General features: G+C 37.3%; 1 protein-coding gene across 2 annotated transcripts in view; it reads left to right on the top strand.

The window, feature by feature from the left end:
- pak1 (p21 protein (Cdc42/Rac)-activated kinase 1) overlaps positions 1–15490 on the top strand; it is an 88261-nt gene that overhangs the window by 33216 nt on the left and 39555 nt on the right. Inside the window, exon 3 of one of the 2 annotated variants that reach the window (XM_049483726.1) lies at positions 12615–12693. The exons of the other annotated variant lie outside the window; for it this stretch is intronic. The gene's annotated coding sequence lies outside the window, so the exon portion shown is untranslated. The remainder of the gene's footprint in view (positions 1–12614; positions 12694–15490) is intronic. 2 annotated transcript variants of the gene reach the window in all.

Below are 15490 nucleotides of genomic sequence, written 5' to 3'. Positions count from 1 at the left end.
GGTGTGTGTGTGTGTGTTTGTGTGTTGGGTTTTGAACACACTGGACACTGACTGGACGAGATTTTGACCTTCATTAACAGGGTCTGTCTGAGACCATCCATCTGACCTGCTGTACTGTGTGATCTGGAGGGTGTGATGTGATTAGGGGTGTAAATCTCACAACAGATTGAGTCAGTTTTGACCCTTTAACATTGTGAATTGATTCACTGAATCATTTGTGAATGTTGATGTGATTCAGTTCAGTTCAGATCTGGTTAGAATCAGAATTATTTAACTTTATAAAAATGTGCTGAATACACCAAAGACTGGACAGGGGATATTTATTCATTTATTTATTCATTTATTTGTTTGTTTAATATCCTGAGAATTTAGTTTGGACAAAAATATGGGCTATACATACTCACTGAAAAAAAAAACAATGACATAAAGTGCTTCCCATGCTCTCCTATAAAAACACCCTCATAGTGCTTTTCCACCAAAAGAACTCTTTCCTATATCACTAGTGATGCCCCAACACCAGGAGGGTGAAGACTAGCACACGCCTCCTCCGATACATATGAAGTCAGACTCCGCCTCTTTTCGAATTGCTGAGTAGCATCACAGCACATTCGGAAGAAAGAGCAGCGACTCGGTTCTGATACATCAGCTCACAGACGCCTTGTGCTGATCCACATCAACTTAGGAGTGATGAGGGGAAGGAGCGCCATCTTCTGTACCCAGAGAGCAAGACCAATTGTGCTCTCTCTGGGCTCTGGCAGCTAGTGGCAAGCTGCATGACCGGGATTCGAACAGGCGATCTCTTGATTGTAGTGGTAACGCTTTAGACCAGTGGATCACTCAGAGCCGAACTGTGGTGCTTTTTACAGTTTGCACTGAAGTACCTATAATTATTCGGTTTCCGCTGTGAATGAACGTTCCTGGTTCTAGAACTTAATTTTGTTGGTGGAAATGCAGCACACTGGTTCAAAATTAGGTTTTATATTTTATATTGAGTTTAAAAATCAAAATTTGGCGGAATAATCTTGTTTTTTAATCACAGTTTTCATGCATCTTGACATCATGTTCTCCTCCACCAGTCTTACACACTGCTTTTGGATAACTTTATGCTGCTTTACTCCTGGTGCAAAAATTCAAGCAGTTCAGTTTGGTTTGATGGCTTGTGATCATCCATCTTCCTCTTGATTATATTCCAGAGGTTTTTAAATTGGTAAAATAAAAGAAAATTATCATTTTTAAGTGCTCTTTTATTTTTTCCAGAGCTGTATGTACTCTAAGTATCTACCAGATATAGTATACATATGTTTGGTGGTTTGATGGCTTGTGATTATCCATCTTCCTCTTTTTTATATTCTAGAGGTTTTCAATTTAGTAAAATCAAAGAAACTCATAATTTTTAAGTGATCCCTTATTTTTTCCAGAGCTTTAAGTGGTTAAATATGCATCTAATTGTGCATCTTGTATCCAGGCTAGAGGATCCAACAGGGTCTAAACTAGAGCTTCCTTTCTAATGTATAGTTTTTCCCCAATAAACCATTTATTCACTCATTGTATTTACACATATATAAAGATTTAATACATTGCTCATATTTTGAGTGTAATTTTCAGTATAGATAATGTGTATATGCATATATAATTATCATTATGCACACACACACACTCCGGCTGCTAATGTGTCTCCTCCTATTGAAAAATAATGTGTTTTTTCATTAGTATGTGTTTATCTGTCTCAGCGCCAGAAAACATCAATCTCCTATTCACCATTTGTGTCCTTTTTTACCACCATCTGCCCCCCTTTCACCCCTCCTCTCACACCCATCCCTCTTTCTCTATCTCTCCTTTCTGCTTGCCTGTCATCTTTCTACCCCCCTTCATCCCCCACTTCTTTCACTCCTCCATTCTCGCTCTCTTTAATTAGCTTTTATTTCATGTCACCTTCTGTTAATGTCTCCCTCATCTCTGACATTTTCCCTCTTTTATGCCTCTTATCTTGTCATCATTTCTTTCTCCTCTCCTCCTCCTTCTACCATCCTCTCCGTCTCTTCTTCTGGGTCGTATTCTCTAATGTTTTTTTCCTCCATTTTTGCTTCTCTTCTTATTTCTTTATCTATTTTTCTGACTTCATCACATCATCTCTCTATTTTCTCTTCTTTTCTCCTCTTTCTCACATATTTTAGCTTTCGCTCTCCCTTTCTTTTCTCCTCCTAACATCTCCCTCTCTCCTCTTTTCTTACTCTTTTCTCCTCTACTTCCCTCTTACTCTCATTATCTCCTCTCCTTCATTTCTCTCTATTCCTCTATTCATCTCCTTCCATTCCATTTCATCTCTCCTCCTCTCCCCTTTTTTGACTCCTTTTTTCTTCTTGTCTCCCCCTGTTTTCATATCTTCCTTTCCTCTCTTGTTCTACTCTTTTCTCCTCTCCTTCTCTTATTCTTCCTTCCCCTTCCTTCACTCCTTCAATCTCTTCTTCTTTCTCGCTTTCATCTGATTTCTGATATGCTAAATTCATCATCCTGTTTTTTTCATTTTCTTTATCCTGTCATCTTTTTCTCTTTTCTTTTTAGTTTTTCCACTCCTCCTCCTCCTACCATCCACTTGTCTCTTCATCTCCTTCTCCCTATACCTCATCCTTTCCTTTATTCTCTCTTTCTCTCCACTCTGCAACTTCTCCCTTCTCTTTCTCTTCTCTATCTCTTCTTCTCTTCTCCTTCTCCTTCTCCTTTTCTTTGTCACCACGTCCTTTTCTTTCTCTTCTCTCCCTCATTCTTCTTTAATTCCTTATATCTTCTACCTGTACTACCTAAATTCCTTCTCCTCCTATCTTCCACCGTGTCCTATCCTCCTCTTCTAATCTGACTCTCTCTCTCTCGCTCTCTCTCTCTCTCTCTCTCTTTCTTTCTCTCTCTGTATTTACATGTAAATTGGCAGTGCCTGTTTTGGTGCCATCTGCTGTGGTGCAGTTTTGGGCATGGTGTCCACAGCAGCACTCCTGGGACAGGAAACACTCTAACTTGCCCCCGGACACACACACACACACACACACACACACACAAACACACACACACACATATCCCAGTGGACTCACTTTAGCGTCACTGCCAGTTACTGAAAGGCAGAACAAGCCCACCTGCCCTTTGTGTGGATGTGTGGGGTTTTATTGAGCCCCTCAGTAGCTGTAAATGGTGAGTGATGACTGGACTTGGGATGGTGGTATGATGAGTGGTGTGTGTGTGTGTGTGTGTGTGTGTGTGTGTTACAGGGCGTTGAATCGTCTGAATGTCATTGTGTTTATTTTAGAAGCAGCAGATGTAAACTGCAGCACACTGAGCTGAAGTGCAGAACTGCAGTTACTGACCTTTTAATATTTTACTGCCTATAGAGCAGCGGATTTCAGGAATCACCTTTACTGCATATACAGGATGTTTGGTGTATAACTAGTAAGTGTTTGACTTTGGTTGGAGTGAACAAATGCCCGTTTTGTGATTCAGCCAAAAAAAAAAAAAAAAAATCATAATTGTTATAGCACTAATACATTAAGGTTAAAGTTATAATATCACTACTGAAGTAAACTCATAATTCGAAATGCACTACTAAATATAATTCTTAATTAAAATAGCACTACTGAAGAAAATTCATAATTAGAATAGTACTACCCTGAAGATAATTCATAATTAGAATAGCACTACTAAAGTAAATTTGTAATTGGAATAACACTAATGAAGTAAGTTTATAGTTAAAACTGAAGTAAATTCATAATTATAATAGCACTACTGAATTAAATTCATAATTAGAATAGTACTACTGAAGATAATTCATAATTAGAACTACTGAACATAATTAGCACTACTGAAGTAAATGAATAATTTGGATAGCACTAACAAAGTATGTTCATAATTAGAATTGCACTACTTAAGAAAATTCATAATTAGAATAGCACTACTGAAGTAAAGTCATAATTGGAATAGCACAACTGAAGTAAATTTAGAATTGGGATAGCACTACTGAAGTAAATTCATGATCGAAATAGTGCTACTGAAGTAAATTCATATAATTTACAACTAGAATACTAGAATAGTACTACTCAAGTAAAATAATACAATATCATACTAAAACTTAGGTAAATATTAAGTGTTCTAAAATATTTTTAAATAAAGTCTCATTTAGTTTAAAAGCAAGAGAAAAATACAGTTAAGCTAGTTGATTTATACAATATAAAGTATGAATAAAGTTTATTCAGTATTTTGTTTGATTTATTATGTTGGTTTTAATGATTATCAGGAGATAATGGAATGGACAGACTGTGTGTTTGTGATCTGGTTCTGTAGTTTATTAGGAGCACAGTCCTGCTGCTTTCTAGGAACCGGAGAACAAAGCCGTGTTCTCTCTTTGTTGTGAAGTAGACGTGGAGAACACTATTGCTGGTGCATTAGTGCGTCTGAGAGCCGGCACGGGGTCTCCTGAGACTAGTTAAAGGGTCAGAACACCTAGAACAGCCAGATAAAATAAACTAATAAAATATACATTTGAAGTTCCTCTCTCACACCGCCCCCCCCCATGTGACTGCTTCATTAACATGTACATAATAGTGAAGGATGCTCCGGCTGTAGCCCCGCCCCCTCCGGCACTAGCGGCTGCTGTGGACTTATTGCACTCTCAGTATCACACTCACCCACCCATCCACTCCAGCTTTCACTTTCATCTCTTCTCTTCTCTTCTCTTTTTTTCTTTTCTCTCCCCTTAGTCTCATACTTCTTTCCTCTTAAATATTTTTTAAGATTCTTTTCTTTTCTCCTTTTTTGTCATATATTTCCAGTAGTGGTGTCTCTTTTTTTCTCCTTTCAAAATCTTTTTTTTTTTTTTGTCTTATCTTTTATTTACCATGTTATTGTCTAAAATCGAAATACAGTTCTGGAAAAAAATGCTTAAAAATGATGAGTTTCTTTGATTTTACCAAATTGAAAACCTCTGGAATATAATCAAGAGGAAGTTTATAGAATAAAACAACAATGTTCATTTTACTCAAACATAAACCTATAAATAGAAAAATCAGAGAAACTTATTCAGAAACTGAAGTGCTCTCCTCATTTTTTCCAGAAATGTATATCTGATATAATTTTTCATCCTTACTTTTAATCATATTTTCTTATCGTGTCTCCTCATATACACCTACATCTGTCTGTTAATTCATCCAACCATTTCTTCACTTACCCGTCCATCCATCCATAACATGGACAATAGTATTTAGACCCCTGCTCATTCAGAAGAAGTAAACATGAGGTAACCGCATGCATGGACTCCATCCACATGGTTGGGCACGTGCTTGTAAACGTGAGCACGTGTTGAAAGCTGTGCACCTCAGAGTCCAGCACAGTTTTACAGCACAGATATTTCCAGTTACAGCTGAATTCACGCTTTTAATCCCAGAAAAACAAACGCTCTTATTTACTATTTAAAAAGCCATTTAAATGTCTGATTAAAGGACTGATTACTGTTGTTTTGCTGTTTTACTCGGGTTTTGAGACCTCAGCGCTGACTCAGCTCTTGATTGGTCCGGACGTGAGACAGTGCGCGGGTGGGGCTGGTGATGTCATGGGCCCTGCAATGTTTAATTTTGTGATATATATATTGTGATAGAACATTTACAATGTATAATTTTTCCAATACTATGCAGCCTTAATCTATCTGTCTCTGTCTGTCTGACTGTATTTGTCAGTCATGATAATGTCAAGTAATTGATTGAGACAGCTGTTGGTGGTTTTCAGTACTAAATCTGGGTGATTTTTTTTTTAATGCTGTCTGATCTCCAGGGAAGAATCACAGGAGCTCTTCCCTCGTTCTCTCTCTCTTCTCTTTTTCCGAGCTGTGATTTCTCAGTTTCACTCCACACTTTTCTGTTTTTAGAGCCGATGTTCTGCTCTCATGTTTTTTATACTTCTGGGAGCGAGACAACTTCACAGCTCCTGAACCTCCACACTTCAGAGCACATTTAACAGAAGAGATAACAGCCTGGCAGAGTCATACCGGGACATGTTTAACCCCTTCTGGTTCCAACACTGACCTGATGGGGCCTATCACTGACATATACATATACAGCTCTGGATAAAATGAAGAGACCACTTCAGTTTCTGAATCAGTTTCTCTGATTTTGCTTTTTACAGGTTTATGTTTGAGTAAAATGAACATTGTTGTTTTATTCTATAAACTACAGACAACATTTCTCCCAAATTCCAAATAAAAATATTGTCATTTAGAGCATTTATTTACAGATTTATTAACAAAAAAGCTGCAGAGCTTTCAGATCTCAAATAATGCAAAGAAAACAAGTTCATATTCATAAAGTTTTAAGAGTTCAGAAATCAATATTTGGTGGAATAACCCTGGTTTTTAATCACAGTTTTCATGAATCTTGGCATCATGTTCTCCTCCACCAGTCTTACACACTGCTTTTGGATAACTTTATGCTGCTTTACTCCTGGTGCAAAAATTCAAGCAGTTCAGTTTGGTGGTTTGATGGCTTGTGATCATCCATCTTCCTCTTGATTATATTCCAGAGGTTTTCAATTTGAAACACCATTTCAGTCATTTTGGTTGAAAACCTTAGACAATCACAGCAGGATTAGCCAGCAGACTTTGTCTGAGGGAGGGATCTGTACCTACTCTCTGTGGCAAATTAGCAGAGAAGGGAGATGTGAGTACTTTCATATAATAAAAGTTTTGTGTTCTATAGCAGTTAAGCATGAACTAGCTTGATTGTGTTTTGTCATTTAACTCAAGCTAACATTAACGTGTAGTAAACGCTAGAGCTGAAACATGGGGCGTTGCCAGCAACAGCTTATTAAAAATGTACAAAAGTGTCAGTGCCCAGTGTCAGTACACGGCTCATTCTGAAAGGGACTGAAACTGGTAAGAATAGCGCTGGTGGGATCTTTATCTTTATGTAATATCTTTAGTGATTTTGTGTATAGAACTTTATGAGCAAGTTTTTTTTACAGAACATAGATCTATTCTAATGCTATTTTAATCATTTTGGTTGAGAACCTCAGACAGTATACAGCAGGATTTGCCCGCAGACTTTGTCTGAGGGAGGGATCTGTACCTACTAATTGTGGCAAATCAGCAGAGGAGGAAGATGTAAGAACTTTCATGTAATGAAAGTTTAATGCTTCTATCCCAGTTAAGCATGAGCTAGCTTGTTTGTATTTTATCATTTAGCACGAGCTAACACTAACTTGTGGTAAGTGCTAGAGCTTAAACAACAGCTTTTTTGCATAAAAGGTACAGAGCCCTTAAATGGCTCATTCTGAAAGGTAATGAAACTGCTGTTTTTCATATTTGTGATATGGCACAACAGGATATAAGTGTTTAGAATTGTAGTAAAATAGTGGAAATATTGGTGAGTGTGCATTTGTGTGTGTGTGTGTGTGTGTGTGTGTGTGTGTGTGTGGAGAGCTGTGGTCTCAGTGGGGAAGTGTCTCTGGTGTAGATGATGCTGCTGCTGTTGCTAAGATAACACTGACGGATCTTCCAGGAAACCAGCAGAGTGTGTGTGTGTGTGTGTGTGTGTGTGTGTGTGCCCATGCTCTTTGCCAACATATTTCATGCATTATTTCCTACATTATATTCGATTATAATACATGATAACACTGCACCATCTGTTCCAGCTGGTTGTGAAGAGCTGCTCAGTGACAGGGTGTAGAAAACACACCGTTCTAATGAAAAATACTGAAATTTCTACATGTCTGCTATTTTGACAGCACCACTATGAGTTAGCATGACTGTAGTGCTTCGGTTTCCCCTCTTCTTTATATATATATATGTGTGTGTGTGTGTGTGTGTGTGTGACTCAGGGGAAAGATGTTCACACAGAGTTAAGGAAAGTCATCCTGTGTGGTCAGTTTAACTACATCCAGAGCCCATCTTTACTCTTAAGTTCCTTAGTGATGAGTGGGAGTAGTGTTGGGGAAGCAGCCACACTTCCATTCAGTCATCCTTCTGTCCATCATATGAGTCACAGTTTACTGTCATCCTTCTTACTGAAGCAGAGGAAAGCAAAAATACACTCATACATAAAACAAATGCATGTCTGAATGTAATGATGTAATAATATATATCAGAGTGATTAAAATATTAGTGTTCCAGCAACATTATACATACATTTCTTTGATTTTACCAAATTACAAACCTCTGGAATATAATCAAGAGGAAGATGGATGATCACAAACCATCAAACCAAACTGAACTGCTTGAATTTTTGCACCAGGAGTAAAGGCATAAAGTTATCCAAAAGCAGTGTGTAAGACTGGTGGAGGAGAACATGATGCCAAGATGCATAAAAACTGTGATTAAAAACCAGGATTATTCCACCAAATATTGATTTCTGAACTCTTAAAACTTTATGAATATGAACTTGTTTTCTTTGCATTTTTTGAGGTCTGAAAGCTCTGTATCTTTTTGTTATTTCAGCCATTTCTCATTTTCTGCAAATAATTCTTTAAATGACGATATTTTTATTTGGAATTTGGGAGAAATGTTGTTTGTAGTTTATAGAATAAAACAACAATGTTCATTTTACTCAAACATATAAAACTGATTCAGAAACTGAAGTGGTCTCTTAATTTTTTCCAGAGCTGTATATTGTGTCTAGTGACTGTTGGTGCCTCTAACTTGGATACAAGATGAGATTAAGATGGTTGGGTAAGGAGGTGTACAGTATGTTCTGTATGGATCCTGCAGCACATTTACCCACAGATGTTGCTACAGCTGGGCCTGTAGATCCTGCTTTAAACACAGCTGCTCCTATAAATGCTTGACTGGTGATAAATCTGGCAACCGGGCAGGACAAGAATATGCTACAATCTCGCAGAGACATGGAAAACCCTGGGAAACCCTCGCTGTGTGTGGGTGAGCATTATCCTGCTGAAAAATGCTGACAGTTGGAAGCCCTGCTATGAAATGCAACACACCTAAGTGGCCGTATGCAGATGTTCTAAAAAACTAATTTTGTGTTCCGATAATTAGTGCTAAATGTATTTAAATCAATAAACCGATAAGGGTGCCCAAATTTATGCACCTGCCTTATTTTATTTAACCCCTTAAATGCTTTCACCCGTTTATAGTCTACAGGTTTAGGTGATACAAAACCCTTCTTTTCTGCAGTAAAATAAATTATTTACATTCTGAAAATGTAAGGTTTTGAAATCTCCTCCAGGACACTTGGAGAAGCTGCCTGTTCACTTTCTCTTTACTGTACTTAATAATTCAGTATCAGATCAGTAACAGGAATTAACCCAAAATATGCGTGTTTGAAAATAGAAAAGAACTAAACAAAAATAAAGAAACTAAAGGTTTGGAGGACATTAACTGTTTGATTTGTATTTTTAGGAAAATATTGATTTTAAAATGAAGTTCAGGAAAGAGACAATTTTATGATTTTATTCTTTATATTTAGACATTAGCAGATTTACTTACATTTTATCATAATTTCAATTACAATTATAATTATGCTTTTCAGTAACGTTGCTCATCAGACATAAAAGCTTTTTATGTAATGCTTTAATAGAAATCCTCAAGATTAAGTGGTGTAATGTCAGGCAGACAATTTACAATCCTGGCCTGTTAAGGGGTTCAAAAAATATTGCACCCTTTTTTGTAAACATAATAAACTTAATTTCAATTCTTAAATAATACTGTGTTCGTCTGCTATGATATATTTAACTGAAATTGCTGATCCAAACAACCAATGATTTGTAAAGAAAAATCGTGCCCAAATTGTTCATGCCACTGTATTCTCCCATAAATGGCGTAAACTGTTTTAAAACAGGTCAGTAATTCTTATTCATCTCTGAGCGCACTGTTGCGGTGTGTAATATTTCCTCATAACATCAAAGTTAATCAGGCAGTGTGATTTATGACTGGGTGACAGTGTGTGCAGACAGTGTGAACAGTAGAGAGAGTCTGTGAATATAAAGCAAAACGTCTGGTATAAAGTCTCTGCTGTCGCTACACAGTGCGAGAGTGTGTGAGTGTGTGTGTAGCGGAGCGTCTGAGTGTGTGAAGGCTCATTCTGAGAGGTGTTTGTTGCTGGTGGTGGTGACGGGCCTCAACGCTTCTGCACCCAAACACATCTGTCATACCGTCACCTGACAGACAGACAGACAGACAGAGTGTCAGCTGGGGGAGTTGTGTTCTCTCTCAGAGTGTGTTCGGATTTCACTGAAAAGCCTGGCATGAAAAGCCAGGGGTTGACACTAGGGGCGGGACAAAATATCGGAATTGCGATATATTGTATCAATATCGATCATGAGACATTATCAATATGTTCACTAATCTGATTATAACCTGCTATACACAGGGGTTGGACAATGAAACTGAAACACCTGGTTTTAGAGCACAATAATTTATTGTGGTGACGGACAGTTCTGGTGGAAACAGGAGAGTTGAGGTGCACATTGAATTCTGCCGTGATTTGATCAGCCGTGGTTTTATGTTTTTCGATACAATCCGGGTCAGCACCCGAACATCCCTTTCAGACAGCTTCCTCTTACAGCGTCCACAGTTAATCCTGTTGGATGTGGTTGGTCCTTCTTGGTGGTATGCTGACATTACCCTGGATACGGTGGCGCTTGAGACATCACAAAGACTTGCTGTCTTGGTCACAGATGCGCCAGCAAGACGTGCACCAACAATTTGTCCTATTTTGAACTCTGGTATGTCACCCATAATGTTATAGTGTGCATTGCAATATTTAGAGCAGAACTGTGCTCTTACCCTGCTAATTGAACCTTCACACTCTGCTCTTACTGGTGCAATGTGCAATTAATGAAGATTGGCCACCAGGCTGCTCCAATTTAGCCATGAAACCTCCCACACTCAAATGACAGGTGTTTCAGTTTCATTGTCCGACCCCTGTAGATATTATACCCTGAAATATGGTGCCATATCACTTACCTCTAATTATCACATCAGGGTGCTACTTTTTTTTTTTTTACTGTTTTTAGCTAAAGAAAAATTCACACTGTTCTCATTTCCCATTGTATATCAACTAGAGACAGATTATATCTGTCCAGTATCATTTATTTTACTTTATTCCTGGAGATATGAAGATATTTGGAGAGCATTATTATTAGTATCATGACACTCTGGATCATTGACTTCTGTTACAAATCTGATTCAATTGTTTTTTTTATTCAGTATTTTGTCATATCAGCAAGAGTATCGTTACCGTGAAAATGAAATTATGAAATATTGTGATATTATTTTAGGGCCATATCGCACACCCCTAATACCAAGTTGTGTGTTGTTGGCACCAGACACACAAGATCTCTCTCTCTCTCTCTCTCTCTCTCTCTCTCTCTCTCCTGTGTCTCTCCTGTGTCTCTCTCTGTCTCTCTCTCTGTCTCTCTCTCCTGTCTCTCTCTCCTGTCTCTCTCTGTGTGGATGCTCTGTATGTCTCTGGGGGATGTGGTAAAGCTGGTGTTTTCTGTGGTAAAGCCGGTGTTCTCCTGAGAGACGCTTCAGTTGATCTAATCCTGGTTTTGCTCAGACTCGTTCCTGACTGTTCTGACGGCTCGTAGGGAACATGTTCTCCAGGAGCACTGGGTCGATACGAGCCCCATTACAGACAGCAGAGAGCAGATGGATACAGATTGGAGAGTAACAGAGGGAATGAGACTGAACTGAACTCAGTCAACCCTGCTGAATAAAGATCACACACCAACACACACACATATATATATACAGCTCTGGAAAAAAAAGAAAATTAAAGAGAGCACTTCAGTTTCTGAATCAGTTCCTCTGATTTTGCTATTTATAGGTTTATGTTTGAGTAAAATGAACATTTTTGTTTTATTCTATAAACTACAGACAACATTTCTCCCAAATTCCAAATAAAAATATTGTCATTTAGAGCATTTATTTACAGAAAATGAGAAATGCCTGAAAGAACAAAAAAGATGCAGAGCTTTCAGACCTCAAATAATGCAGAGAAAACAAGTTCATATTCATAAAGTTTTAAGAGTTTAGAAATCAATATTTGGTGGAATAACTCTGGTTTTTAATCACAGTTTTCATGCATCTTGGCATCATGTTCTCCTCCACCAGTCTTACACACTGCTTTTGGATAACTTTATGCTGCTTTACTCCTGGTGCAAAAATTCAAGCAGTTCAGTTTGGTGGTTTGATGGCTTGTGATCATCCATCTTCCTCTTGATTATATTCCAGAGGTTTTCAATTCGGTAAAATCAAAGAAACTCATCATTTTTAAGTGCTCTCTTTTTTCCAGAGCTGTATATTTAATTTTCACACATTGTGCAAAAAAACCTTAATGACCTTCAGATCAGTTCAGTGTTATGACTTCTATATTCTCAATTGACTATATTATTATTATTATTATTATTATTTCAGGTGTAGTGAAGTCATTAGATCTTTCTGTCTGTTGTAAATTGTGTTTATTCGTTTTTTGCATCTTTTCTATGAGTTATCTGTTGAGTTTAATTTGGTGAATTCACTCATGACTTGATGAATTATTAATGCATGTTTTTTTTTCTGAATATTAAATTAATTATTCATGGTGCACCTGCTTGGCCTGACAGCTGTTTTGTGTGTTTCTCTGTTACAGTCATTACATGCTGACTGCGCTCATTATACTGTATCAACTAATCACATCTACACACCGAGCTGCTGTGGCATTTTTGCAGGTGTGTGTGTGTGAGTGTGTGTGTGTCATAAAATTGTTTTTCGTCAAATATGTGACGAACCAGAACTGTATAACGCTGTGCATAATCCTGTAATAATACTGTACCACCTCAGTCGGCAGGATTATTATGCAGGACTTGGAGAGATTCGGATTTCATTTTCCAGCAGGACTTGGCACACTCATAAAGAATAAAAGAAATATATGCTTAAAATACATCTATATAATATGTAAGTTTTACATTTTTAACTGAATTACTGAAATAAAATAACTTTTTTAAGGATACTCAATTTTATTTAAAATGTACCTAAATAGGCATACACTGTATAACTGTAGAACTGTAGAAGTGAAATGCCTTGAGGACTGCTTGATCTCACAAAAAGAAAATACAGCAAATAAGATAAAAAAAAAACGTTAATAGAATATTTAAAACACAAATAACAAATCGGATAAAAAGTAAATTTAAAGAAAGTACACTTTTTTTTTACTAAGAGGAGTATCATTACAGATGCCCCCCATTCTAATAGGGGTGTAAGAAAGCATCGATATATTACGTTAATTTCATTGAGGGGCACCGAGTTGTCCAGCGGCCTAAAACACTGCAACTATAAAAGGGAGATTTGAATCCCAGTCATGCAACTTGCCATCAGCTGCCAGACCTTAAAGAGAGCACAATTGGTCGTGCTCTCTCTGGGTGGGTACAGTAGATGGCGCTCTTTCCCCTCATCACTCCTAGGGTGATGTGGATCAGCACAAGGCTGCGTCTGTGAGCTGATGTATCAGAACCCAGTGGCTGCGCTTTTCTCTGAGTGTTAGCGCTGTGATGCTACTCGGCAATGCTGCATCAGCAGCAGTTCAAAAAGAGGCGGAGTCTGACTTCACATGTATCGGAGGAAGCATGTGTCCTAATGAGTGGATTGGGTAATTGGCTGTGTAAATTGGGGAGAAAATGGGAAAAATATGGGGAAAAAATTGAAAAAAACAGCACTTTCTAAACAATATCATCACAGTTTTGGACATAATCTTCTATAATTTACATATATTTGACACACTGGAACAAAAAAAGGCCACGTCATGTCAACCACCCTATTACATAATGCTCTTAATTCCTGATTGATTAATTCTAGGTAGGTATTGGTATCATCGAGTACAAAAAGTATCATGTATTTGTTCTATGTTGGGAAAAAAAGGATTTTGATGCATCCGTAGATTTAATAAATATGAAAGTGTTTTTACTTACACAATACAGTATCATAATTCAAGGATTTAAGGATTCAAGGATATTTTATTGTCATTCACATCACATCTTACGATCCAGTTTACACCCAAGAGCAGTTGTTAAAATAGACAATATAGATAAAACAAGATAACAAAATAAAAGACCACAATAAAAATAGAATAGAACAAAATAGATAAAGATAAATACACAAAAAATATAAATAGGGAGAGTAGACAGGTGACAGCAACATGAAGTCCAGAGTAGGGGTGTGCCATATCATATCGTACGCGATAATATCGCCAACATTTTTGAATATCGTTCACGATATTCAACCCTGAAATATCAGGCTATATCATCCTCCCCTAATTATCACATCAGGGTGCTACTACTTTTTTTTTTTTTTTTTTTTTTTTTTTTTTTTACAGTTTTTAGCTAAAGAAAAATCACACTGTTCTCATTTCCTTTTATATATCTACCAGAGACAGATTATATCTGTCCAGTATCATTTATTTTACTTTTATCCTGGATATATTATTACTTTTATATGGATATATTTGAAGTGTAGTATTAGTATCACGACATTCTGGATCATTGGCGTCTGTTAAAAATCTGATAAAATTCTTCTTTTTTTTTTTTCTTTTTTTTTTTTTTAATACCTTAGTTAGGGGTGTACCATATCATATTGTATGCAATAATAAAATAATTTTATTATTAATTTTATTTTCATATTTTCATTTTGTTGCAGTAGTGTATTGTTGAAATATTTTTTGAAGTGTTTTGTCATATCGGCAAAAATATCGTTATCGCGAAAAAAGCATGAAATATCGAGATATTATTTTAGGGCCATATCGCCCACCCCTAGTCCAGAGTGCAAGTTTTGAAGAAATATAGTACAAGTAATATATATACACAGCGCTGCTGGAAAAGTGTGTAGAAGATAAACTCAGACAGTGAGGTTGAGGAGGTTCAGTAGCTCTGAGCTCTGCGTGTTATCCACTCTCTCTGCACGGCGCTCTGTAACACTGCTATTATTAGCTGACAGGGTGACGTCTCTTTGTGAAAGCGCTCTCTCTCTTTGTGAAAGAGCTCTCTGTGTGCTCTCGCGTCGGCTGGAAAACCCCCACCTGCATCAAAGCCTCCTGAGACTGGACACCTCACCCACTGCCTGCCCTCCAACACACACGGACCAGTCACACTGGATACACACCTACACCATCCCTCACACACAACACAGACCTGATTCAGTGTTTCAAAGTCACTACTGAAGTGAAATGACATTCTTTTGTTCTTTTGGTCTGGTTTCACATTTCGTTTCACACAGCTTTCAACCCTCTTTTTTAATATACAGATAAAAAAAAACAGTGCTGCCAGTGTTGAGCCGTTATAATAATAAAAAAAGAGATCACTTAAAAATAATGAGTTTCTTAGATTTTTTCCAAATTGAAAACCTCTGGAATAAATATATAAATAATCAAGAGGAAGATGGATGATCACAAGCCATCAAACCAAGCTGAGCTGCTTAATTTTTTGCACCAGGAGTAAAGCAGCATAAAGTTATCCAAAAGCAGTGTGTAAGACTGGT

The sequence above is a fragment of the Astyanax mexicanus genome, chromosome 9 (genome assembly GCF_023375975.1).
Source record: "Astyanax mexicanus isolate ESR-SI-001 chromosome 9, AstMex3_surface, whole genome shotgun sequence".
In the NCBI taxonomy this organism is placed as follows: domain Eukaryota; kingdom Metazoa; phylum Chordata; class Actinopteri; order Characiformes; family Acestrorhamphidae; genus Astyanax; species Astyanax mexicanus.
This window is presented reverse-complemented; position numbering and strand designations above follow the sequence as displayed.